The sequence below is a fragment of the Canis lupus genome, chromosome 17 (genome assembly GCF_048164855.1).
Source record: "Canis lupus baileyi chromosome 17, mCanLup2.hap1, whole genome shotgun sequence".
Classification (NCBI taxonomy): domain Eukaryota; kingdom Metazoa; phylum Chordata; class Mammalia; order Carnivora; family Canidae; genus Canis; species Canis lupus.
The window spans coordinates 4,502,451-4,528,647 of NC_132854.1; the positions used below are offsets into that span (position 1 = coordinate 4,502,451).

The 26,197-nt window shown below is 40.1% G+C and overlaps 1 pseudogene; it reads left to right on the top strand.

Annotated features, from left to right (window-relative positions):
• The first annotated feature begins 273 nt into the window (after nucleotides 1-273).
• LOC140607844 (glyceraldehyde-3-phosphate dehydrogenase-like) lies at nucleotides 274-25,360 on the top strand (annotated as a pseudogene).
• Nucleotides 25,361-26,197: the final 837 nt, after the last annotated feature.

Below are 26,197 nucleotides of genomic sequence, written 5' to 3' on the forward strand. Positions count from 1 at the left end.
AGGACTGATATAGAAAACTATCAAGTGCTCTGCTTCTGGTCTTCTCTCTTGGAAGAGCGACACTATTAATTAATGCATATGTAACCAATTCAAAGCAAGATTTTGTTCACAAGTAGATACTTATTATTTGTAATTAAAACATTAAGGGCAAGAGGGCCTCAGAACAATATAAAGTTGACTCTCTTCTCCTCTCCATTCAACAGACAGCCAAATCTTCTGGTGCAGTGCCAGTCCTGTCCCTGAGACATGATGATGAAGGTAGAAATGAATTGATTTGGCTGTATTGGGTGCCTGGTCACCAGGGCTGCTTTTAGCTCTGGCAAAGTGGATATTGTAACCATCGATGACCCTTTCATTGTCCTCAACTACATGGTCTACATGTTTCAGTTTGATTCCACCCACAGCAAATTCCATGACATGGTCAAGATTGAGAACAGGAAACTTGTCATTAATGGAAAGCCTACCTCTATCTTCCAGGAGCAAGATCCTGCCAACATCAAATGGGGTGATGCTGGTGCTGAGGATGTTGTGGTGTCTGCTTGGGTCTTCAGCATCATGGAGAAAGCTGGGGCTAAATTGAAGAGTGGGGCCAAGAGGGTCATCATCTCTGTCACTTCTGCTGATGCTGCTATGTTTGTGTTGGGTATGAACCATGAGAAGTATGGCAACTCCCTTGAGATTGTTAGCAAGGCCTTCTGCACCACCAACTGCTTGTCCCCACTGGCCAAGGTCATCCACAACAACTTTGGCATTATAGAGAGACTCATGGCCATAGCCCATGTCATCACTGCTACCTAGAAGACTGTGTATGGCCCCTCTGGGAAAGCTGTGGCATGACAGCCTAGGGGATGCCCAGAATATCATCCCCACCTCTACTGGCACTAAGGATGTAGTGTAGGCAAGGTCATCCCTGAGCTGGATGGGAAACTCACTGCATGGTCTTCCATGTCCCCACCCTCAATGTGTCAGTGATGGATCTGACCTGCCACCTGCCAAATATGATGACATCAAGAAGGTGGTAAAGCAGGTATTGGAAGGCCACCTCAAGGGCCTCTGGGCTACAGAGAACCAGGCTATCTCTTGCAACTCCCACTCTTCCACCTTCAATGCTGAGGCTAGCACTGTCTCAGTGACCACATTGTCAAGCTCATTTCCTGGTATGACAATGAATTAGGCTATAGCAACTGGGTGGTGGACGTTAGGGCCCACATGGCCTCCAAGGAGTAAGAGCCCCCTGGATCACCAGCCCTATCAGGAGCAAAATGAAGAGAGAGGCCCTCAGCTGCCCCAACTCATCCCCCCAAACACTGAGAATCTCCCAACCTCCAGTTTCCAACCCAGACATCCTTAAGAAGGAGAGGGGCTTGGGGAGCCCTACCTTGTCATGTACCATCAATGGTGTATACTATATTCAGTCAAAAAAAATAAGAAAAATAACAATACAACGTCAGGCATGCTAGTGCAATGACACTTGGTATCTCACAGTTTCTTTATTAACTTAAATTTTCATGTTGTGTCATCTTTTGGATCACATTTTTTTAAAGCAAGAAACCTATGGTTTCTGTTTGGATTTGTAGCCATAATAGCAAAAGACAGAAACCTGGCCACCATGACCCCTATGTGGACACTTTTGTCTGGGTAATGGGAAGCTAATGGATGTAGAGAAGACCACAGGAAATGACAGTCTTCCTTATTATCAAATGCTTATTCCAATAAAGTCATTGAAAGCATTAATTACTCAGGAATTATGAACCTGAAAATTAGTTATGATATTGTTGTTGTTAAGAACGTTGATTATTAGCATGAACAAGTTAGAAAAAGAAATGAAGTAATTTGGTGTTTTAGCAGATGTTTTTCTGAAAATGCATACCAAAAAGTGGAAGTAAGCTCAAGGATACAGTATCTGACAAAAGAACAAATCAGTCAGATTTATTGAACGAAATCACCCCATTTGGCATTTATATATAACACTTTTCTTCTGACAATTTGAAATTAGTTGGCTAGTGATATTAGATTTCATCCTCAGTGAAGTTAAAATATTAATGTATAAAAAGGAAAAAAGAGCCTGATCTTAACTGCACAGGTTTCAGCCATGCAGAAGTGAGGATGGACATAGTATAGGGATGTTGGCACCACACCTACCTAGACCACTGACTGGCCTTTGAATAGGATATTAAACCTTGTAAGCCCCCATTCCCTATCTGCAGTATTGCTCTTGCACTATTGTCCGGTTGTTGTCAGATTTTAAATGGAAATATATGCAACACATATATATCTCACACAAGTATCTGACAAAGTGAAGGTGATCCAGCTATTAAAATCATAAGTTTGGCCACATTTTGCACTCATTTGTCCGCTCTGCCTCTTGAATGCTCAGAATAACTCCCCACCTAGAAGTGCAGCCCCTGCCCATCCTGTCATTCCATGATGCTCACGTCATGCTTCTTCATGATGAGCCAAGTCACCTGAGAATGAACACGGGTCTGTGCCTACTTGAGTGGTCAAATACAAGGAAAGCAAAATGCGTTTATATGGTAGGATTTGAGAGTCAGGCTCTCACTTCATAGTCTAGAAATAGACAAAAAGGGCCATAAATATACAGATCATTGTGGATTCATAGCAGACCATTAACAGGGAGTTAGGAGTACAACGGGGCCACTTCTTTTAGTATAAGGCTGTGAAGTGTAAGAAGCACAAACCATTGCTTGATGATTCAGACAAAATTGGCATGTATGTGGGAGGGACCAATGTGTGTCTTCAATATTGCAATCACCACCATTATGCATGGGTACAGATGCCCTTACCATGCCTTAAGTAGACATTTGGGGGCTTCCTGATGGTATAAGGAAAGGTGTTTCTCTGTGGGTGCCTGCATTGCACACCAGCATCAGGAACGCTGGAGAACAAAGAAACAGGAAATATACACAACCATTTTAAGGTGTGTCATCCTTCCAGCTTTCTGATTCCAGGGCGTGAACATGAATTCTCTTACATACCAGGATTAGCCAGGGTCTTCCAGAATATGTATATATATTTTTTGTTTTATTATAAAGAATCTATATATGATTATGGACGCTGAGAAGTTCTAAGTTCGACATGAGCATACTGGAGACCCAGGAGAGCCAATGGTGGAAGTTCCAGTCCAAGCCTGAGCCAAAGGCAGTTGAAGACCAATGTCTCAAGCTAGAAGACAGAGTGAAATTTCCTCCTACCCAACCTTTTTGTTCCATTAAGACCTTCAGTGGATTGGATGAAGCCAACTCACATTAGGGCGGGTGGTCTTTACTCAGTCTACTGATTCAAATGTTAATCTTATCCATACACTCTCACAGACACACCCAGAATCACGTGTGACCAAATGTCTGGGCATCCCGTCAAGATGACACTTAAAATTAATTGTCACAATGCCCCACTCCTGGCTGGGACACATTAGGCCGTATTTATTACTTGGAGTTTACTATTGAAAAGTTGCTTCCATTTGATATGGTCATGGATTCTTTACCCTTAACGGATCGAAGAAAAGAATTCAGGGGGTTGACTGTGTTATATGTGTGTGTGAGTTGTAGTGAATATGAGAATTTCAAGGGGAAGCCCTCATAGGACTTCAGTTGGACTCACAGCCTTCATATAACTCTCAGACGGATTCTTGACACCCAGCATGTTAACCACAATGTGGTCTGATACCATGGGATATAGATCAGAGTCCTGAGTGGGGCAGAGGTGTGTCTAGATGCTCAGAAGACAGCTGTCACATTTTCTGACCTGGTGTTCGTGGTGCTAACCTTCTGTGCTCCTTCTAGACAGAGAATTCAATATTTAATGATTTCGTGGTTATTGAGGCATATGCGCTGATTCACTAATACAATTATAACTCTTAGAAATGTATCCCGACACTCCACTACTTGGGATTTGTGACCTTTGGGGGATGGGTACTTCATTGTCTTGAGTACTCGTGTGATGAGAGATGCCATTGTTCTCAGAGTCTGTTGGGGGTTAAGTAATTTTAAATCAGAAAGAGCTACATTTTCTAAGCTTTACTTATGAAATTTAACTATATTATTTCTTAGGCTTCTATATGGATTTGTCTCTCACTTTGGCTCAAAGCTTAGCCATAGTGTATAACAAAAATATGACTCCCATCACAGAACACTAGACCTTGTGTGTGTGTGGGGGGGAATCTGATAACTAGTGGGAAATAATGGAAAGATTTTTAAAGTATATTTTATATTTTCCTTAGCATTCTCAAGAGATTATTGATTTTTTTAATCTCAGTGTCTCCTATTTGTTTAACCATTTTCCTCATTTTATGCTAAAGCATTTCTAAATAACAAGAGGAAAACGGTTTTATGATATCAATAATTTAAATTCCCTTTAATTTAAAAATACAATCTTTTAAATGTCACATTTGTCTCACATTCTACTTTTCATTACAATATTCCCTGAAGCATGGATCTTATAACTAAGAGAGCCTTTATAGTCATTATCATAAGTATGAGGCTGCTTGCTCATAATCATATCGGTGTGGCCTTTTTGTAGACTACACAACCTTACAGAGCATTTTAAGATTGCATTTAGTTATTCATGGGGCCATCCAGTGAGAGCAACCGCTCACATGAATATTGGTTGAATGAATGCTTTGAGTAATATATTTAACTTGTTTATTTGGTATTAACGTGAAATTCTATCAAACATCACTGCCCGGTTCCTCGGTTCATGCAACGGGAATATTTCCTAGAGTTCCAGCAGGTGGCAGCATATAATATCGAAAAAACGCAGAACAGCTTCTAAAAACACGTAGGCACCAACAGGCTGTTCTCTCTTTACTGTGTCTGAATCCTCCTCGTGGGCCTCCCAACCAGCCTTAAATGTGAAAGTAGCATGTGTATATATGCTGATGATGAATAAGCTTCTCTGTATGAAGATTACATATCCTATGAAGGCCAAGAATAATAAAAATAGCTGAAACGTATGGAAGGGTAAGTGATTCTCACTATTCTAATCACTCACTGTGTATCATTTGTCAAATACTTATAACATCTTTTTGTTGGTGTTATTATCGTGTGCATTTTACAGACAACAAATGGAGGAAGGGCTTTACCCAGGCTGCTGAGTAGAGGAGGGAGGATTTTAAACGAGGCTGTCTGGCTCTAGCATTTTTTTTTTAAGATTTATTTATTTATTCATGAGAGATCAAGGAGAAGATCATGAGAGATCAAGGAGAAGCAGAGTGATAGGTGGGAGAAATGGAAGGCCGGAGGATGTCAGAGGGGCTGGTGTAAAGAGCAGCCTGTGTTTTATTTATTTATTTATTTTTAAGATTTTATTTATTTATTCATGAGAGACACAGAGAGAGGCAGAGACACAGGCAGAGGGAGAAACAGGCTCCATGCAGGGAGCCTGATGTGGGACAGGATCCCGCGACTCCAGGATCACACCCTGGGCTGAAGGCAGCGCTAAACCGCTGAGCCACCCGGACTGCCCCATGTTTTATTTTTTATTTTATTATTTTTATTTTTATTTTTTTAAATTTTTATTTATTTATGATAGTCACACACACACACACACAGAGAGGCAGAGACATAGGCAGAGGGAGAAGCAGGCCCCATGCACCGGGAGCCCGACGTGGGATTCGATACCAGGTTTCCAGGATCGTGCCCTGGGCCAAAGGCAGGCGCCAAACTGCTGGGCCACCCAGGGATCCCTGCCCCATGTTTTAAAAGCAATGTGACAAAGGTCTTCTCTAGGCATTGTCGGCTCTCTGGTGTAACAACAGTGACTTCCCCAGCCACCCTGTAAACTCTCTGGGAGGCGAGGCCACATTTTCTTGAACTTTGAGTTCGTAGGAATGCAATGGCTGGTCATAGAGGGGGTGTGCAGAGGCCAGCTCACATGTGTACCTCAGCTGGACACCAGCACCACTTCCCCAAGAATCTGAGCGGCCATGGGCTCATGGGGAGCTGGCCAAGCTGAAATCAACCAGAGAGCCTTTCTCAAATCTGGGGTGAGAGATTAAACAGCTACAAACTATGGCCACGAAGAGAATAGCCAGGTGGTATAAGTCACAGTTTACAGAGGAGAGAATGCACTCAGGAATGCTCTGCTGCCCCTGTCAAAACCAGGAACTGTACTTTCACTCGCAGATTGCAAGAAAAAATAAAGCACCCCTGGAGTGAGAGATCTGTCTGTAGGCGGTGCAGCCTCTGTCCTGGGCTGGAGCAGGAGGTCCAGGTGGGGGTTAAGCCTCTGGGAGGAAGGCTGGGAGATGCTGAGCAGCCTCAGGGGAGCTCAACTGTTCACTAGTACCACCTGGTCACACCAGCGCACCAGGCCAGGAGCTCTACACACCAGTTTGGGGGGATACAAATATTCAGTCCATAGCTCTCACCAACGGTAGGACCATCCCTTTGGGAGCCACTGCTTTAAAAGCATTATGCTGTGTTTTGACTTCTTCTGGATATTTCTTTTACTGCACCCTCTGAAGTTATCTCTCTCTCTTTCTCTGTCTCTCTCTTCCCCTACTCATGACAGGTTTTTGAGAACAGGTGCTGGTTTTCTAACAGCACATGAATATTCTAAGATGAAGTTATATGTGCTTTCAAACTGAATAAAAATGCAATTAGGAGTGAAAGTAAGGTACACTAAGCAAAATGAACAGAACAGAGGCCACCAATGATATCACCTAAGGGAGCCCACGATTAAGTGTGAGTTACAGGACTGATCGTACAGTATAATGTCTCGACAGTGCCTTTTTTCACTTAAAAATATTTTGTGCTGACACTTGGGCCTACTGGTATATATAAAACAACATTAAGAGTAGCATAATAAAGGGGAGCCTGAGTGGCTCAATCAGTTAAACATCTATCTTCAGCTCAGGTCATGATCCTGGGTCCTGGGATCCAGCCCTGCATCAGGATCCCCGCTGAGCAGGGAAACTGCTTCTCCCTCTGCCCCTCCTGCTGCTCGTGCTTTTGTACTCTCTCTCTGTCTCTGAATAAATGAAGTCCTTTTAAAAAAAAAAAAAAAAAAAGAAGAAGAAGACTTAGTATTGTGAACATGGCAATATGCCCTACATTGGCATAAATATTCAATCTAATTCCTAAGAAAATCCCCCAACCCCCCTTTTTTTTTATTTTGCAGAAATTGATAGGATGATCCTAAAATTCTTATGAAAAAATAAGAGATTTAGAAAAGCTAAAGCAAATTACATTCTTTGTTTTCAAAAGTAGAGTATTTATTATATATTTACTTTTCTTGTTAAATATATTGCTAAAATTTTTTTTATAATTATGTCAATATTGGGATTGGGATCCCTGGGTGGCGCAGCGGTTTAGCGCCTGCCTTTGGCCCAGGGCGCGATCCTGGAGACCCAGGATCGAATCCCACGTCGGGCTCCCGGTGCATGGAGCCTGCTCCTCCCTCTGCCTGTGTCTCTGCCTCTCTCTCTCTCTCTGTCTCTGTGACTATCATATATAAAAATTAAAAAAATAAATAAATAAAAATTATGTCAATATTACCTATGATATTTTTTCCTGCTAAATCTGTTTCTGGTGCTTATTAATGAAATATACAGAGGTGATTGGTTTTTATTGCTGTGTTGTATATGACCACCTTCTCAAGTTACTAATTCTAGTTGTTTCGTGCTAGAATCTTGTTTTTTTTTTTTTTTGCTATACACTAATGTGATCAATGACAAAATATAGTTTAGTTAATATAATCCACCACATCAATAGGCTAGGGAAGAAAAAGCCTATGGTCCTATCAAATGAAGCAGAAAAAAAAAAAAAAAAGCTTTTGTAGAATCCCCCAACTCATTCATGATAAAAACAACTCTCAGCAGACAGAAATAAAGGGAACTTCCTCCACTTGACAAAGAACATCTAACAAAAATCCAGAGCAAAAATCATACCTGATGAAGAACAGTGAGATCTCACTGCATGCATATTAGAATGGTTAATGCTCAAAAACCTGACACCACCAGAGGTGAGGACCTCCTTTCTGGATTAAATAGCTGCTTTCTGTTCATGTACTCACATGGCCTTTCCCCCGTGCATGTGCAGAGATGGAGAAAGCTCTGGAGCCTCTTTGTCTTCTTATAATGGCACTTCTTATAATATCATTAAGGTGGGGATGATGGCTTCAACATAGATCTTAAGGATGTGCAAATATTCAGTCCATAACAGTGAATTTGCAAAATTATAAGTAGTTCAGAATGACTGCTGCATATGTTGCAGATGGAAAAGAAAGAAGAGATTAAAAACTGGGCAATATAAAACTCTGATTTTTTTAATGTAGGTTATGGGAAGCTACGGAATACTTTCCAAAGAAGAGCAGCATGATGGGAGCAGCATGATTAGGTTTATTTAAGTAGCAGTATTAGAGTGGATGGATGATAAGGGATAGCGTCAAGGAGGCCTTTGTGCAACATATAAGGACAGCATGAACCAAGGCAGCATTCAATGGAGGGGACAGAAGAGTTGTGAGATGGACAAGGCAAAATCCACAAGATATGAGGAAGAGTAGATACAGGAGAGAAAAGATGTGAGGGGCAGACAGTGGTAGCAGCCCTATGCACTCAATCTGGGAAGAGAAGTAAAATTCAGTCATACAGGCAGTTAAACTGATTCTGAGAAACACATATTTGGATTTGTTAAGTAGATATTTAAATAATCTGTCTATTTGGACCTGGAAGACATAACTTTTAAGGAAGGCAGTAGATAGCGTCAGATTCCAGAGAAAAGTCAGGAAGCCTAAGGATAAAACACTAACGGTTCAGTCCAGCAAATGCAATGTAGTACACTGAGATCCACAAGGCCCTTGTCACAGTCAGGCGTTTCTTTCTTATTTATTTATTTATTTATTTATTTATTTATTTATTCATTCATTCATTCATTCATTCATTCATTCATTCATTCATTTTTACTTTTTAAAAACTATTATTTACATTCAGATAATTTACATATATTACTAGTTTCAGAGGTAGAGGTCAGTGATTACTCTAAAACGCAGTGTAACACACCGCCATGAAGAAAGTTCGATATATTTATCCAGAAGTGTATTATCTAGGGGATAATTTCCTGAAAAGTAAATTGACTTCTCTCCACTCAGAAAGAGTGATTACCAGGTAGCATGGTTATGTGAGCTTGGACTCACTAGTACACGCGTCAACTCAACATTTTTCAGTGGTTGGATATATTCAGTTTATTTTTTTGCTTTATGAATTTAGTTTTTGGATATAATTCAGTTTAACTTGTGGCTACCCTCATTCCAAAATAGATAAAACCAATGTGCCTCCTCAAGGTCACAACTAATATCTACGTGAAGTCTCAAAAATAATACAAAATTAATTTACTTCTCATCTAAGCTACTTTGCTATCTACCTCTAGAAAAAAAAAATCTTAAAACTGAAATTAATTTAGCTCTTTTCTTGTTGAGCTTTCCTGGAAATACTGATTAAAACTCCAAACGAATATCTTTGATTATTCTCAGAAAATACTTTCAATTGCCAATTCCCTTGCTGTCTCAGTGTGCATTAACAAGCAGTGACCATTGGGACCAAGGTGCAAAGCCATTTGAGGTGCCAGAGCACCCTACAGGAATGCAATTATTTCCTTGAGGATTTCATCATTCTCAAACTGGAATGAAGTCTCTACAAGTGGAATCGTCCTTTTTTCTTGGGAAAATATGAGTTTCTTTGCTGCTAATATTCTGGGTACTTATACTCAATTGGAGGGGAAAATTGTTTTGGCTGATCTGAGAACACTTCTGCTAAAAAGAATTACAGGTAGTTTGTATAGGAAAATAATGTTCATCCATATTTATTCATTTTGAGAGATTCTTAGGGCACATGAAACCAAAGTGCTGATAACTTTAGCTTATGTGTACTCTGCTTTTGTTTTACTTGGAGCATCTCTGCTCTTTAAGCGGGATATGGTGGGCAAACTAGGATGGAAAGGAGTTTTATACAATCCTCTCCCCAAGATGTTGGGTTGTCAGCAAAGTTAGTGATTACTTTATATAGAGCTCATTATAATATGTAAATGTATAGCTGAGTGGTGTCTGACACCAACAGTACCATTTGGATTGCAACGTCTGAATTTATCCATAAGTGAACATGTTGCTTTATTATAATGCAGCGAGCATTATCCCAGCCTTGGGCGATGGGGTGACAGGCTTGAATCTGGGTGGTGCTGCTCTTGAGCTGAGTAAACCTGGATGGTTAGCCAGCCTCTTGTCACACAGGACCTCAGTGTCCACGTGTGTGCCACATGGCCATGGTACATTGCTTAGAACAGTTCCTTGAAAACTGTAAGAGCCCCAAATGTTTAGTATTCCTTTTTATTCTCTTTCTTTTTTCCTCTTCATATTGTTTTTACAATATGAAATATAAATAATATAAAATATAATTTTATATTATATAAAATATAATTAATATATTTTAAATAAATATATAGAATAATATAAAATATAAATTAATATAAAAATATATTATTTTTCAACATCTACTTTAGTAGTGTTTAAAATACACTTAGGAAAAGCACTGCAATCTTCAGCTATATGGAAATGTCCATGAGGGGGGCATCTGGGTGGCTCAGTGGGTTAAGTGTTTGCCTTCAGCTCAGATTAGGATCTCAGGGTCCTGGGATCGAGCCTCACCTCGGGCTCCCTGTTCAGTGGGGAGTCTATTTCTCCCTCTACCCCTCCCCCCACTTGTGCTCTCTTCTGCCCCATGTCACATAAATAAATAAAATTAAAAAAGAAAAAAGAAATATCCATGAGATGTTTTCACTGTCTTTGGAGGAAACTATGCTTCTGAAGGTTTAGAAGTAGCTGTCTTTGGTTTTGCCACCACTCCTCCTGGAAGGAAAGAGCCCATGGTCTTAGTATCCTCATTACTCTGCAGAGCATCGATATTAGTATTTTGTTCCTGAATTACTTATGGGATTTTCCTTCTGACTTCCAACTTCCTTTCTGGCTCAAACTTACTAAGGTTCAATAAAATGAGTGGCTATAAGTCTGTTTGGTGAGACGCAAGGTGGTATATTCTGCTTGATAGGTACCAAGCATTGATATCTGTGGGTTGAAACAAGTGCAATTCACTACATAGTAAATCCTTCGATATAAGACACGTAGAAGGCTGTGGGTAAAGAGAACAAATTGTTTGAGGCTGAGAGGAACTGAGCTCAGGCAGGCATGAACACAGCCTGCACTCAGTGCCTTTGGGGGTTGTCAAAGCAGAAACTGCACCAGACAAAGGTAGGCCAGGCAGGGAGACTTTATGCAAGGTCACTGCAAGGCAGGAGAGAGGCCAGGGCACAGCCTGAGCTTCACTCAGACACCACAAAGGGCAGGGGGTCCTTAACGGTAGATGAGAGGAGAGTATCTGTGGTTGCGAAGAGGCAGCACCCAAAGTAAAGGTAAACCCATGTCCTCATGACAGGATGTAGTTTTGCAACTGAAGGCAAAGCGTCCTGTCATCGTTAGGTTCCTACCCTCCAACAGGAACTGGGAGATGGCGGTGTCATCCCCTGGGATGTTTTCACTTCAAAGGGATGACTCTGGGTCATTGAGATAGAGAAGCCTAGGTTCTAAAACTTGCAAGAGGTCTTTTAAAAGATTAGCAGACATCACAAAGAGGCAGAAAGGGATTCATAAATTTTCCCAAGTATGTGCTCTAAGTAAAGAGTAAGGAAAAGCCTAAGTAAAGGTTCCTTTGGCTGAGGGAACATGCGGGCTGTTCAGAGCTGCCTCTGCATCCTGGACACGTGGCCGGAAGGCATGCCAAGTGACGGGACGTGAGAAGGTGGATCAGGGCCAGAACACGGATGATGGTGGAAGTCCCAAGGTGGAGCTCAGGCTTCATTTCCCAATCACTGAACTATTTCAAGCATGGGAATGAAACGATCAAACTTCCAAATTAAGCAAGTATGAAAATTTGCATATGTGTATGAAAGAAGAATTAAAGAGGGTAAGACAGGTCAGGGGATGTGAAAGGAATTCTCTCGCTTAGTGCTCAAAACTGTGATGTGGGTGTTTATTGTTTCCACTTTCATATGAGAAATGCAAGGCTCAAAGTGTTTAAGTAACTTTTCCAAATGTCACGTATTTAGTAAATGTGAGTAATTTCACACCCATCTGTCTCCCAACGAGCTTGCGAGTTTCCCACTTGGCAGTAGGGCTACCAAACCAATGACCATCAAACAGAAAATGTTGTGGGCTTGCTTAGGGAGATATGAGGTCATGTGTGAATGGTGGTAATTCTGGATTTATGGCACTTGCATGATTATGGAGAATTGCAAAGTGAATCACTATCACTGTCGGATGGATTGAGATGGATGTCAACTCTTCCTAGAAAATACTCCTAGGATCTTGGCCATCATCAGCTTCCTTAAGTTTCCTAGATTGAATGAGATAATACACATAACACAGCTTCACAGATTGTGAAATCCTAAGAGATGAAGGGTATTACTTCACATTAGAAGAATATAAATTGTTTATAAATCAGTTTCCATCTTAAGTGCACTAGGGTAGATTATATTCAGAGGAGTCCCACTGTGAATTATTTATAAAGTGAGGGATTACTTCCTGTGGTATGATTGTGGATTTTCATATTTTGGGGGGCTGTCTGTGGATGACTCAAAAACCCTCCCTGATCTCCAAAACATTACCTTGAGAAAATATCTATTTAAATATATATATCACAATGTTCTATATTGCAAGTTATGCAAAACCCAATTCAAGCTGCTCTAAACACACAGTTAATTAACTGGGTTTGCTGCTAGAAATCTGGCCTTTGGGGAGCCTTCATGTAGTAAGTCAAGCTACCTGCCCAGGACTACATTGCATCCTAATTGTGCCCTCTGCCTCACTGTTGGTCTCAGCCTCCCCCTGCAGGGGCTGCACAGCACCCCCATTCTTCTCCCTTCCAATCACTCCACCTGGGCCAGCAAAATGGCTTTAACCCTTGCAGCCTTTCATTCTCACATCACATAGTTCATAAGGAGAGAGAGCATCTCTCCTAGTTCCTTCTGCAGAAAGAAAAGAAAACTTCTCTGTCCCAGAAGGTCTTCGTGAGTTTCCCCTCATATCTTAGTGTTTTCCTTTGGCAACTGGATTTTCCCTGAACCAACCACTGTGAGCAGAGAATAAATTGCCTTCTTTGACTCATATGAGGCAGTTGGCCCTTTTCCCCTGCCCCCCATGCCTATAGCTGAGATTAGTGCAGTCCTGCCCCAACCACAGAGATCCCCAAAGGCTGGGTAACTATGCTAAGAAGCAGACAATGGACATTCCCTGTAATATCTCATAGACTGTCTTTGTGGTTGAATATAAATTCACAATTTCACCAAATGGATCAATTTTCTTTGAGATTTCCTTTTTAATTACTTTGAAGTTCATTGGAATTCCTCCAATAGGTTTATTAAAGATTCAGTTATATTTCCTTCAAATTATCTATGGTTTAATTAATACCTTAGTGTTTTGTTTAACTGGCCCTGGAATTTGTCTGGATTTTGTTTTGGTATAATGTGAGGTTCCAAGGCTTTTTTTTTTTTTTTTTTCTGGCCAAATTGTTCTAAGTTCTTATTACCCTTTATTGAAAAGCTCTTCACAGTGTGTTGTGCTATTTCCCTAAATGTATATCTTCCCAAGTATCTGTTTTCTTCTGTTTATTTATTGACCATTCTCTTCCCATAACTCACATTTTGTTTATTTTAACTGTTAATCAATTCCTTTTAACTTGCTTTTGTTTTAAATATAAATGCAAGGTATCCACATGGTGATTTTTTCGATCAAGGACATATAAAATAAAAGCCCCTTTCTGTACCATTATCTCATTCCACAGAGTTAATAATTCATTATATTTCCTTCTGGAGACATTCAATGCATCTATTCATACATATATGTAAAAATTAGATGTTAGTCTTTTCCTACAAATTTGGAATAATCCCTTATACATTTTAGGTATTATCCCTTGGTCCAGCCTATGCCTTAAAAATACATGTTTCCTTAATATATGCTTCCCTTTCAACTTGGGTTATGGGGCTTTTCACAGTTTGTAAACCACTACATGTTCAAGTTTTTTAGTATTTTTCTTTATACCTTCCAGTATTTGTTTCCATTTTCTTGAGCTTCTCTATGTTAGTCTCTTGAGTATTGATGCATTATACCATTTTAATATCTTGCTCTCTGTTACTGCTTGCTTTTCAGAATTCTTGTAGCTCTTTTTTTTAATATTTTATTTATTTATTAATGAGAGACACAGAGAGAGAGAGAGAAAGAGAGAGAGAGCGCAAGGCAGAGACACAGGCAGAGGGAGAAGCAGGCTCCAGGCAGGGAGCCCAACGCAGGACTCGATCCCACGTCTCCAGGATCACGCCCTGGGCTGAAGGCAGCGCTAAACCACTGAGCCCCCGGGGCTGCCCTTCTTGTAGCTCTTCTATCAGTTCTCTTTTCTCTGCATGCTCTGGAATCTGAATGCTTAGCTCCCTTCGAAAATCCAGTTGGCATTTTTGTTGGGAATTTGCAAAAGCGTAAATCTGCAAAAGAGAGAGAGAGAGAAGCCAGAGAGGGTAAAATTTTGGAAGCTGGAAAGCAGATGTAACTAGTAACTAATATTGCATGAACAGGAAACATTAATCCGGAACTAAAAATGGGCAAAGCCCAGAAGCAACCCCACTCCCACAGCTAATCCTCCAGAGGTTTGGGATTGGAGAACAAATAAACTCAGAGTGAAAAATCAAAGGCTGTGCTGGGAGGAGAATTGCTTAAGTCCTTAGATACTGTCTGTACTTTTTTCCTGCACAAAATACCTGCAGTCTCTAGAAGGTAAAACAGAGTTTGCTTGATGGGTCAAACCAGGAACAACTGAGTATCAGAATGAGCAAATGTATTTTAAAATACCTGGATAACTCTCTTTTCACACCCATTTTTCCCCCGACTTTTTCAACAAAGCCCTCACCTAGCCCATCCTAGTGATTGGGGGTGGGGAGGATTACAGGTTTGTGGGGCCTGAGGCTCACATAATCTGGACACCCTTTACCATGCAGTGAATGTTGTATCAGTCAAAATTCATGCTGTGGCCATAATCCCCAGTGGGATGGTATCTGAAGGTGGAACCTGTGGGAGGCAACAGGGATTTGATTAGCATAGAAAGGTGAGACTCTCATGATGGAATTAATGCCCTTAATCAAAAGAGGAAGAGACACCTGAGCATGCTCTCTTTCTGCTTTCTTAAACTTTTTTTTTTTAATTTTTATTTATTTATGATAGTCACACAGAGAGAGAGAGAGAGAGGCGGAGACACAGGCAGAGGGAGAAGCAGGCTCCATGTACCAGGAGCCTGACATGGGATTCGATCCCGGGTCTCCAGGATCGCGCCCTGGGCCAAAGGCAGGCGCTAAACCGCTGCGCCACCCAGGGATCCCTCTTTCTGCTTTCTTTGAGAACACAATGAGAAGGCCGCTGTTGCAAGGGGGAAGAGGGCCTTCACCAAGAATTAGATCTGCCTGCCCCTTGGTCTGGGACTTCCTAGCCTCCAGAACTTCAAGAAATAAATGTCTGGTTTTTTTAGGCCACTAGTCCATGGTATTTTGTTATAGTAGCCTAAACTGACCAAGAGAACTGTTTTCCCCACCCCCCAAAATAATCAAGATTATAAACTGTCAAAACCAGAGGACCATGTGGACACATTGCTCAGGCCCCTGCCGAGGCCTGTTAGGGGTCCTGCACATGAGGAGGCTTGTGCCTCATTAGTGACTTCGGCACCTCCTGCTGCACCTGCACCACGTGATGCTGGGGCTGTTCCTCTTATGTCCTTCCTCCTCCTGCTCCTCCTCACCCTGGCTTCTCCAAGTCTGCTCAATGATCTTACTGCACTCACTAATGTAAGCCCAATCGACTTTAACTTAGGTTTTGGCTACATAGGCCAGACATTATTTTGCTAACCAAATTTTGTTATTTGGACCTTTTTATTATCGTATCACTGGAAAAAATCAAATACAGTTCTGAGCAGCAACTTCCCTAAGTATTCAAGATGATGCTTGTGATAGTTACTTTTCATTTCTTTACTAACTCTGGTGCTGATGGACACTTAGATAAAATTACATTAATGTCTTCTGAATAAAAGGACATTGAGAAAATATAAGTGAGGAAAAATTATTCTAATAAAAAACCAAAATAACCATAAGCCTTTTTGGGTATCAATCAGTTCTTCTGAAAAATATTAGTTCAGAATTGTCTTTTAATAACTAATATGCTTTCCTCATAATACATTTTGCTCTGTAAAGGTTGTCAGGATGACAATTTGAATACTATTTAGTTCTTTCTAACTATCTTAAAGAAGCTTGCAAACCTCCAATCTAACTGCCAGTTGATATCTTTGAATAGACTGATAAATTACTGAGATAAAGGAAATTTATAAATTGGGGCACCTGGGTGGCTCAGTGGGTTAAGCGTCTGCCTCCAGCTCAGGTCATGATGCCGGGGTCCTGGATCAAGCCCCAAGTCAGGCTTCCTGCCCAGCCAGGAGTCTGCTTCTCACTCTCCCCTTCCCCCTGGCTTGTGCTCTCTGTCTCTTTCATGTTCTCTGTCTTTCTCAAATAAATAAATTAAATTTAAAAAATTACAAATCATTCATCTATTTAAAAAATGCATGTACCTCTCATTTTTATGGGAGTTTTATGTTTATATGTGGGAAATAGACATTGTGTGTCTACTCTTGGTGTGAATACACACATAGCATCCCATAGTACATATGTATTGAACCTTAAATGATTTTCTGCTTCCCAAACCATTCCTGATTCCTTTACTTAAATGCCTTGTTTTCATCTCCTCTCTCTTGTTGAACTTTCATTTTCACTCTTTCTCTCGACTTAATCCAGTTTTTCCTGTTTCAGGATCATACCTGCAAGTATTGAGTTAGTGGTGTCAGGAGGTTCATTACAGGTTCAGCAGAAGGGGAGCTCTAGCTGAGTGGGTGAGGGGGAAGGGCACAGAATGGCTGGGCAGGGCTGGGGGTGGAGGCTGATGGACAGAGTGGCCTGCTCCAGGGAGGGGCACAGATTTTACATTTACATGTCATAATGTGTATTTACACATATAATCTCATGTAATCTTTTCTACGACCCTATATATCCTATTGTTCATCCATTTAAGATGAGGAAGGAGAGGCACGGAGAATGTGAATATATACTCCATGATCCACACAGCGGTGGGTGGATCCACAGCTCCATGCAATTGCAGGCATTCTACTTGAACAGAGAAATGTCATCAGTTACTAGGGAACCAAGAGAAGTTCCATTCAGATTAGCATTGCCCTTTAGAAGGGTCCTGGGATTGAACCTGTATTGGGCTCCCTGCTCAGCAGGTAGTCTGCTTCTCCCTCTCCCCCTGCTTGTGCTCACTCTCTCTTTCAAATAAATAAAATCTTAAAAAAAAATAACTAGCAAGAAGTCATCTGAAATAATATATAGTTTAAATACTACTATTTTTTCATTTTCTTTAGCTCACTGTTCATACATGAATGGTTTATTAATGTTTCAATGAGTTAAGCATTTTTTTCACATATATGCCTACTCCTATCTATATACAGGAGTATACGACATATATATATATATATATATATATATATATATATATATATATATATATTTCTGTACCTTCTACAAGTGGTTCTATCTTGGCCCTGCTAACCTGACTATTTTAACGCTGATTCTCTTTAACCGCATGGGGACGTGAACATGGAGCTATTTATTAATGAAGTCATATAAAGCAATTTGTTGGGAAGATAGATGCAGAGCACCTAGCTCTCGGCCACACACAGAGAAATATCAAGAGATAATGGGACAATCTTCCTCTGAATTTGCATTTAGCCAGTAGGCTGGGCATTACTCCTTTCTCCTGATGGTGGTAATATTTCAAAGGAACCCACCATAATATGTGCAAGGGTAAAACCTAGATGCACCCTGCTGAAGAGTCATCAATTTCTGATAACATTTGCTTTCTCACACTAGAAATTACAAATAACGCATTTTGTAATGATGCAATTTCTAATTGCATAATGAACTTATACAGGCTACTGTCCAAGAATGCTCTGTATTATATAGAGATTCCACTGAAAGCATAGAGTAAAATGTAAAATTATTTCTGAGAACCAAGGTATGAACAAATCTTGACCCAAAAACCACAAATTTTTGGGCCTTGCAATTTAACAAATACTTTTGTTGATAGAATATCAAACTGAGGAGGCATTTAAATAAAATTAAATGCCTAATAATATATTTGTCCTTTGAGCAGTAAGTATTTTCCTCAACAAACTGATACGAGACCTAATTTGAAGTGTGTATTAGATTGTGGGGTCTGCCAATTGGCAGCTTTTGGGGAAAGAAAATGAATAGAAATTATAGAGTGGGAGATATTAGTAGTGAAGACAATCCTATGCTTGGTTAAAAATTTAATTATCACTGTGCTCTTTAAAAAAAAAGATTTTATTTATTTACTTATTTATTTGAGAGAAAGAGAGAACAGGAGGGGGAAAGGGAGAGAGAATCTCAAGCAGACTCCATATTGAGTGTGGAGCCCAATGAGTCATAGGTGCTCTGTAGTTGATCTTTTATGCTCTCCCTAGAACTATATTATTTTAGAGCTTTCAGAGCTTCATATTTGCTGTTATTTATATCCCGTAACCACACAAGAAAAAACATAAAGTAAATGGAAAAATTGAATTTCATGTGGTTAATATGTTAAGTCCTAAAGTGACATAGCATTAAAAATAGGAGGGCATAATGGACAAAAGTTAATCATCACACTTTCCCTGAAATATTAATAGGCTTTTAATCTTGCATTATCAAGAGCTTTGTGCCCTTTCTAGGGGGAATTAAGCCTTGTTCTTTATCATAAGACTTGACTAAAACTTTAATTATTGATATAATACAGCCCTTTTATAACATAGCTCATTATTCAAGTCAGATCTACTAATATATATTAAGCACCTACTTTCCATTGGAACTGGCTGAGGTGCTTTGGGGACACAAATTACATGTAAAAGACAAAATGTCACAATCTTTGAGCTTTTCAATGTGTCTGGATATAGTGTAGTCCAAAGATTACCCCCTGAAATATTATAACCACATATTGCAAAAATGTGAAATGACATGTAGAGCTTATAACTTAGTGGAGGAGACAGATTCTCAAAAGATAGTTCTAATATTGTATAGTTGTGTTTTTTTTTTTTTTTTAATTGATGAGCTGCCTCAGGTGATAAGGAATGGCACTCACCCAGGGTTCAGGAAGCCATTGCTGAGCAAGCAGTGCGATATCCGCGTAAGCAATGAAAAATCGGAAGACTTTTGGGGAACCAGTTCACATGAGCAAGATACATATAGCATGTGTATGGACGCAGAACCCTCATTGTTTGATGTAGGAGCCAGGTAAAATGGTTGTAGATGAGGCTGGAAAGCTGAGGATTACCTTACCTGTGGTCATTGAATTTTACAAGGCTTTATTGTGATAACAACTTACGAATATTGGTCACTTAACCAACGACAAGTTGGTTTTTGGATCAGGTAGTCTGCTAGATACTAATACAAAGCACAGCATTGTTCCAGAATGCAAAACATCACACTGCCATTCCAGTACAAAGGATTGACACCAGAGTATAGGATCTTGAAAGGAAAATAGATTTCCTGAGTCCCATCCTCATGGGAGAGGCCAGTTCCTGAGCCTATCACAAGTGGTCGCAGTGAGAAGGCTTATAAAGCCGTAAATCACTCTCCTCCGACCTTACCAACCCCACTCTCCTACCCAGGGTGACGGCAGGTAGAATTCCTTAGGGAATAGGGATGGGTTTTAAGTTGCTTTAACTTGAATTTCAAAGGACATCTGGGTTACTATCAACACAATGCCAGTTTTGAAGGATGGTCTCAATGAAGATTAGTTTCCCCTCCTGTCCTGCCCCAAGCAGGACTGAAGAAAAGAAAACTTATTAGCTGACAAAGTAGAATGACAGTAACTTCAAGGCTCTAGCAACTGTATGTTTGATAAGCTAGATTTTAGGGAAGGATGTAGCAATTTAGTGCATTACATGTCAACCTGAAGTGATTTTTTTTCTTTTTATAGAGGACTGTGACAATTTTTATTCTTAAAATATATTAAGCAATTAATCATATCTATACTATTAACATCAACTGTTGCCATACTTCATGACTGGGACTCATATTTTAATGTCTAGTTTCCAATCCTGGCTGTAACTTCCTCAAATCCAAGAGCCTCATGTGACGCCCATATCTTTGCCATAGTGTAAAGATGCTCATAATGCTCCATACATCTTTATGATGGTGGTGATGAGGTATACTAAGAGTCTTGTTTTGCTTTATTTATCATTTGAAGTGCTAATGGTTGTTTTCCTGTTCATCTTAGACCTAGTTTGGGAATATTTTAAACACAAAAGTGTCCTTAAAATTAAGACTGTCTGGGACACATGTGGACTTGGCTTCCGGTCTGAGCTACAGGGGAGTGGGGCGTAGTGCAGCTGTATTTTAATAGCATGATGTGTTAGAAAGATAGTTAGGGGGTAAGTGAGAAGGAACATTTTAATCTAATCATGAAAGTCCTTAATCAGAGCCCTGCCTTCCACAGGAGGTTAACATTAGGGAGATGGAACAGAACCACGAATACAGGCTCCACCTCATTAGAGAAGAAAAGCAGAGGCAATGATGTCACTGGCAAACTGTGGGATGCAGGATGAGAAAGCTCCAGAAGGCAAAGCTAGAGGGAATACTGAGGAAAAGGTGAGCAGGCGAGACCCCTCAGCAGGACGAGGGCTAACGGAGTAAAGAAAGTGCCTTGATTTCCGCTGCCTCCCACAGGTACTGATTAATTCAACAGCCTTCCAGTTTCATGAAATGGAGGTCAGAGAAACTTCAAGAACATCGAACCAGGGAGAATTAAGAGATTAATAATGATATTAAATAGGTTACCTTTTTTCTTTTCTTTTGGTTCACATGCATGCACTGAATTGTATTTAATAATCATCTCTTATTTGTTAGCTTGGGAATATAATGAACTTTTAACTTCTAAATGTTCTAGGAATATTGTGAGGGTGAAGAGACTGACTCATGAGTTTCCCTAAACACACAGTGAGCTGTCTTATTTCTGCTTTCCTTCAGGTGCGCCTTCTGCCTGCCTTGTCTCTAAGTCCCAGTTCAAAGGTCTTCTGTGTCTGGACCATTCTGACCAGGTCCAAGGAGAACTTGAGTTGTGTGTGTCTACAGGTATCTATTACAGTCATTATAATGTAATGTGATCCTAGAGTTAGTAACTTATGTTTCCTTTTCCCATGAGGCCAGCTAGGATAGGAATGATGTCTTGTAGTTATTTTGACTTCCCAGGGGTTAGTGAGGTTCATATATAGAGTAAGGGCTTAAGAAACATAAGGAGAGAAAGTCAAGGTCTTGAGCAGAAAGAGGCCTTGAAGTTAGAGCCACAGTGGAATGGTTTTATTTCATTGATTCTTGGTGATCTGCTGTTTGGATCGTACATTGAAACTCAGCCTCCTTTCCCCAGGTCTGAGGGGAGAGTACCTTAGATCTGGGATCAGAAATTCAGGTCTTGTGGTGAGGACTCATGAATACAGCAACTTCGGGGGTGGAGGGGCAGCAGTTGTAAAAGGAATGGGTTTAGGCACCAAAAAAGTCCACCCTTTCTTTGAATCTGTTCCCTCCCCATTTCTTTCTTCAGATGACCTCCTCTGGTTTCTACATCCTCTGACAGAAGGAGTATCTTAATGGTCATGATCACAGTCCAAGGCACTATGTGGCAAAATAGATGTTGGTTCAATTATGAATAAATAATAAGGGGGACCTGGGTGGCTCAGTGAGTGAAGGGTCTGCCTTCAGCTCAGCTCATGACCCCGGGGTCCTGGGATCAAGCCTTGCATCGGGCTTTCTGCTCAGCAGGGAGTCTGCTTCTTCCTCTGTCTCTGCCTCTTCCCCTGCTTGTGCTCTCTCTTTCTCCCTTTTTTAAATAAATAAATAAAATCTTAAAAAAAATAAGAACCACAAATGAAACTCAAATAGCATATAAAACCAAATACCTGGTAAACAAAGAAGCACATTTTATTTTTTTTTTTTAAATTTTTATTTATTTATGATAGTCACAGAGAGAGAGAGAGAGGCAGAGACACAGGCAGAGGGAGAAGCAGGCTCCATGCACCGGGAGCCTGATGTGGGATTCGATCCCGGGTCTCCAGGATCGCGCCCTGGGCCAAAGGCAGGCGCCAAACCGCTGCGCCACCCAGGGATCCCCAAGAAGCACATTTTAAATAATACATTTTTTTAAAGATTTTATTTATTTATTCACGAGAGACACACAGAGAGAGGCAGAGACACAGGCAGAGGGAGAAGCAGGCTCCCTGCAGGGAGCCCAATGTGGGACTCGATCCCAGGACCCCAGGATCATGCCCTGGGCCAAAGGCAGACACTCAACCACTGAGCCACCCAGGCATCCCTTAAATAATAATTGATAACACATCAGTATGTAAGAGAATTGAGAGAGTCTTGTAGGTATTTATGTAATATAATTTTCCTACAATTTCTCCAACAAAAGCAGAATTGAACTGCTTCCTGGTGGTGGTAAAGTAAGCTATGGGTTCTGTCAAGTAAGCCCTCAGGATTTCACATTTATCTGGACTCTAACCTTAATAAATACTCAAATGTTACTGCTTGATCAGACACAAAAGACTACTGACTCTATAGCTCCATTTATACATTATTCTAGAAGAGGCGAAATTCTATCGACAGGAAGTGGAACTGGTTTCTGGGATGGGCCACAAAGGGCAGTGAAGGAGATCTGGAGATGGAGGAAATGTTTGGTGTCCTGTGCTGAGGGTCAAACAACTCCATGCATTTGGAAACTTCATCAGATTGTACATTCAAAATCAATCCTTTTTACTGTAGGTCAATTCTACTTCAATACATCCAATAAAATCTAATGACCAAGTTGGGTACATAATAAGTTGTGATTCTTATCATTCATAAGAAAATTGCAACTTTCCTATTGCAACTTTCCTGTTTGTCACTCTGTTACAGGCAATATTAAGGGTGACAATTGGGTTAAAATAAAATCAGTGTATAGAGTAAGCAGTTGAAGATGGAGAGGCATGGAAGAAATGTAGGGAATGGGAATTAGCACAATCCCTGCCTCGATTTCTGGAATAAGAATTGACAGCATTTCTAGTGCATTGCCCTGTGAAGTTACTGACCTCCAAAGCTTTACTTTTTGTATTTGTTTATCCATTCTTATTGTGTGTATGTGTGTGTGTGTGTGTGTGTTCACACAGGTGTGCACACTCAAGCACTGTGTGTGGAAATGATGATGAAACTAGAGTCCCAGTTCCATCACTTACTAGCTGTGTGGCCTTGGACGAATCACTTATATTTCTGAGTCTTTCCTGAAAAAGGGCCTAATGGAATCAAAGACAAATCCTAACACCCAATATTGTGAGAGGTTCAAAGTATAGTGTTGCTTTTACCAACAAAGTAACAATGAAATGAACCAAATCCTTGAGAGCTTATGGCCTTGACGGGAAGCATTCGTCTATTCCTTCTCCAGCCCTCATTAGAGCAGGTGTGACTTATACCAGGTGGTGACATTGACACTGTTTGTCTGTCTTCTTGTTTTCACAGCTAGTGACACAGTTTAATAATCTGCTTAATGACTTCAGGTGTTGACCTCTATGAAGCTATACCTCTGTCACTCTCAAAATAGACAGCATTATAAAAGCTTATTAAAGAATGTGACAGGTTTGAACCCACATTTACAGAATCACCAACAGAAAACTCTGCTTCCCAGAGGTGAGTATTTCAGTTTGCAGAATAAATTCAAATACAGAATAAGTAAAATTATGCAATGTATATATCTTTCTATTTCTCAGTCTATTATCACAATGCATTTTGCTGGTTTGCCCTATCCTCCTTCCTTTTTAAGTGGGCCATGGTCCAGGTAACTTACTGAAATTACTATTTCTCATCCTTGCCCTTCTTGCTCAACAAAGAATTTCCTTCTTCACATGACTTTCTCATGGATAAAAGTCTTCCTCAACCCATTAACCCTAACACTCCTGGGATCATAATGAGTCTGCTAGACTCTTTATTCTTATATTTATTTATACCTCATTTATGGACCTTGTTGTCTGTGCTTTTTTTTTTTAAGATTTTAGTTATTTATTTGAGAGAGAGAGAGAGGTAGCACGAGTGTGGGGAGAGGCAGAGGGAGAGAGAGAGAAGCAGAGTCCTAGCTGAGCAGGGAGCCGAAAGTGGGACCTTGATCCCAGGACCCTGAGATCATGACCTGAACCAAAGACAGAACTTATTACAACTTACTTTTTGCTAGGTACTTTCCATGGATTACTTAGTGAGTTCACTATATGATCCCATAAGGTACATAGGATTGTTACCTTGATTTTATAATTAAGGAATTTGAAGGACATAGATGTTAAGTATTTGGCCAATGTCTCACAGCTAGTAAATGAAGAAACGAAGATTCGAAAGATCAAACTGATATCTCCTTTGACATGTGTATTTGGTTTTTTTTTGTGTGTTTTGTTGTTTTTTTTTTTGATATGTGTATTTGCATTTGTTTAAATATCTGTGCCTTTAGGTAGACTTTAATCTCTCAGAGGGCAAAAGATGCTTCTTCCTGATGTCTTGAGTGCTTAGCACATGACTTCACCCATGATAAAGTCTTGATAAATATTTGTTGACTGACTGAATGGAAGCACATGTTTGCAAATTATAACAACCAAAATTTATTATTTTTAATAAGCGAAGAATAAATATTACAGCAAATCAACAATGGATGATTAAATTAACAGGAAAAGAAATGAGAGATTTTCAAAAGAAGTGCAATGAAAAAGTAAAAGTAAACTATGTTCAATCTCAACAGAACTGAAAAGTGAAAACATTAGTTTTCAATTTTTACTTACATTTTGAAAGACAGACAACACTAGAAACCATCCTCTCTCAAATGCCTGGCTTTGTAAATCAACTGAGTGGTGAGAACCCAGTATCTGAAGCCAGGTTGACTGGCTCTATTAGAGTCCCAGCTCTGCAGCTTGTTGGTAACGTCTCTGGGCCTCAACATCCTCATCTACAAAATGGGGTGGTGATACAGCTTTCTTCAGAGGTTGATTGTGAGGGTTTAGTGAGTTGACATTCATAGTTTTCATAATATTATCAGGCACAGATATGTTAGGTTAATGCCTGTTTAACACGCAATTCTTGTGTTTTCAGGAGAGGCCAGATGGAATCCCGTATTTGCTGACCACCAAGCAAAGGGCACCACGTGTCCTGTTCCCAGCTGAGCCAGGTACTGTAAGCCTTTTTTTAGTACAGGTGATGAAACCACAGAGCAAGAAGCTAGTAATCCATCCAGGAACCCCGTTCAGCAGAGGAACTAATGTAACTCCTAACCTCATCTGTTAATATGACACCGTCCCTCAACTGGCTGTAAGCTTCTTGACATTTATTTTTGATCTGCACACTACATATCATATGGTGCTTCACAAACTAGAATTACTACTAATCATTGAAGGAATACATATAGATTGAGTGCCTACAATAAATTTATGTCCTTAAGAAGTGTACAATGTATTTGGATAAATATGATACTTCAGGAGAAAGCCAATGATATAAATAAATTGACATAAATGCCAACTGAATTAGAACTAAGAAGTGCTTTTAGGAGTTCAGAGACGATCCCTTGCATGCTTACTTAATACTTGATTGTTTTCTTTAAAAGTAACTTATTTAAAATCTCTATTTTTCTTCTTTCCATCTCTGAGATAATACAATTTGCTGCCTGGACTCCTTTCGTTATGGTTTTCCAGGATGGCATTCATTGGTTCAGAACAACTTCAGTGTTTCTTACTGTGCATAGATAAACATAGCACTGATAATATGGCCTTAAACACCCATTGTCTTTTTGTACTCCTTCAGAACATATTCAATGATATTAGACTCCAGCAGGCTGTGTGACACAAGGTGTGAGACACAACTCCCTTTTGTCTTCTAAGTGTTAGAAGCAAGGCTTAATACTAAGCAATCTGTTATCAATTAGCAGAGGACAGTGAGGAGGTAGATGTGATCCTGGTGACAGAGAACAAAGTCACTACGTCTCCATTTGAACACCTCTACTGAGGGAAAAA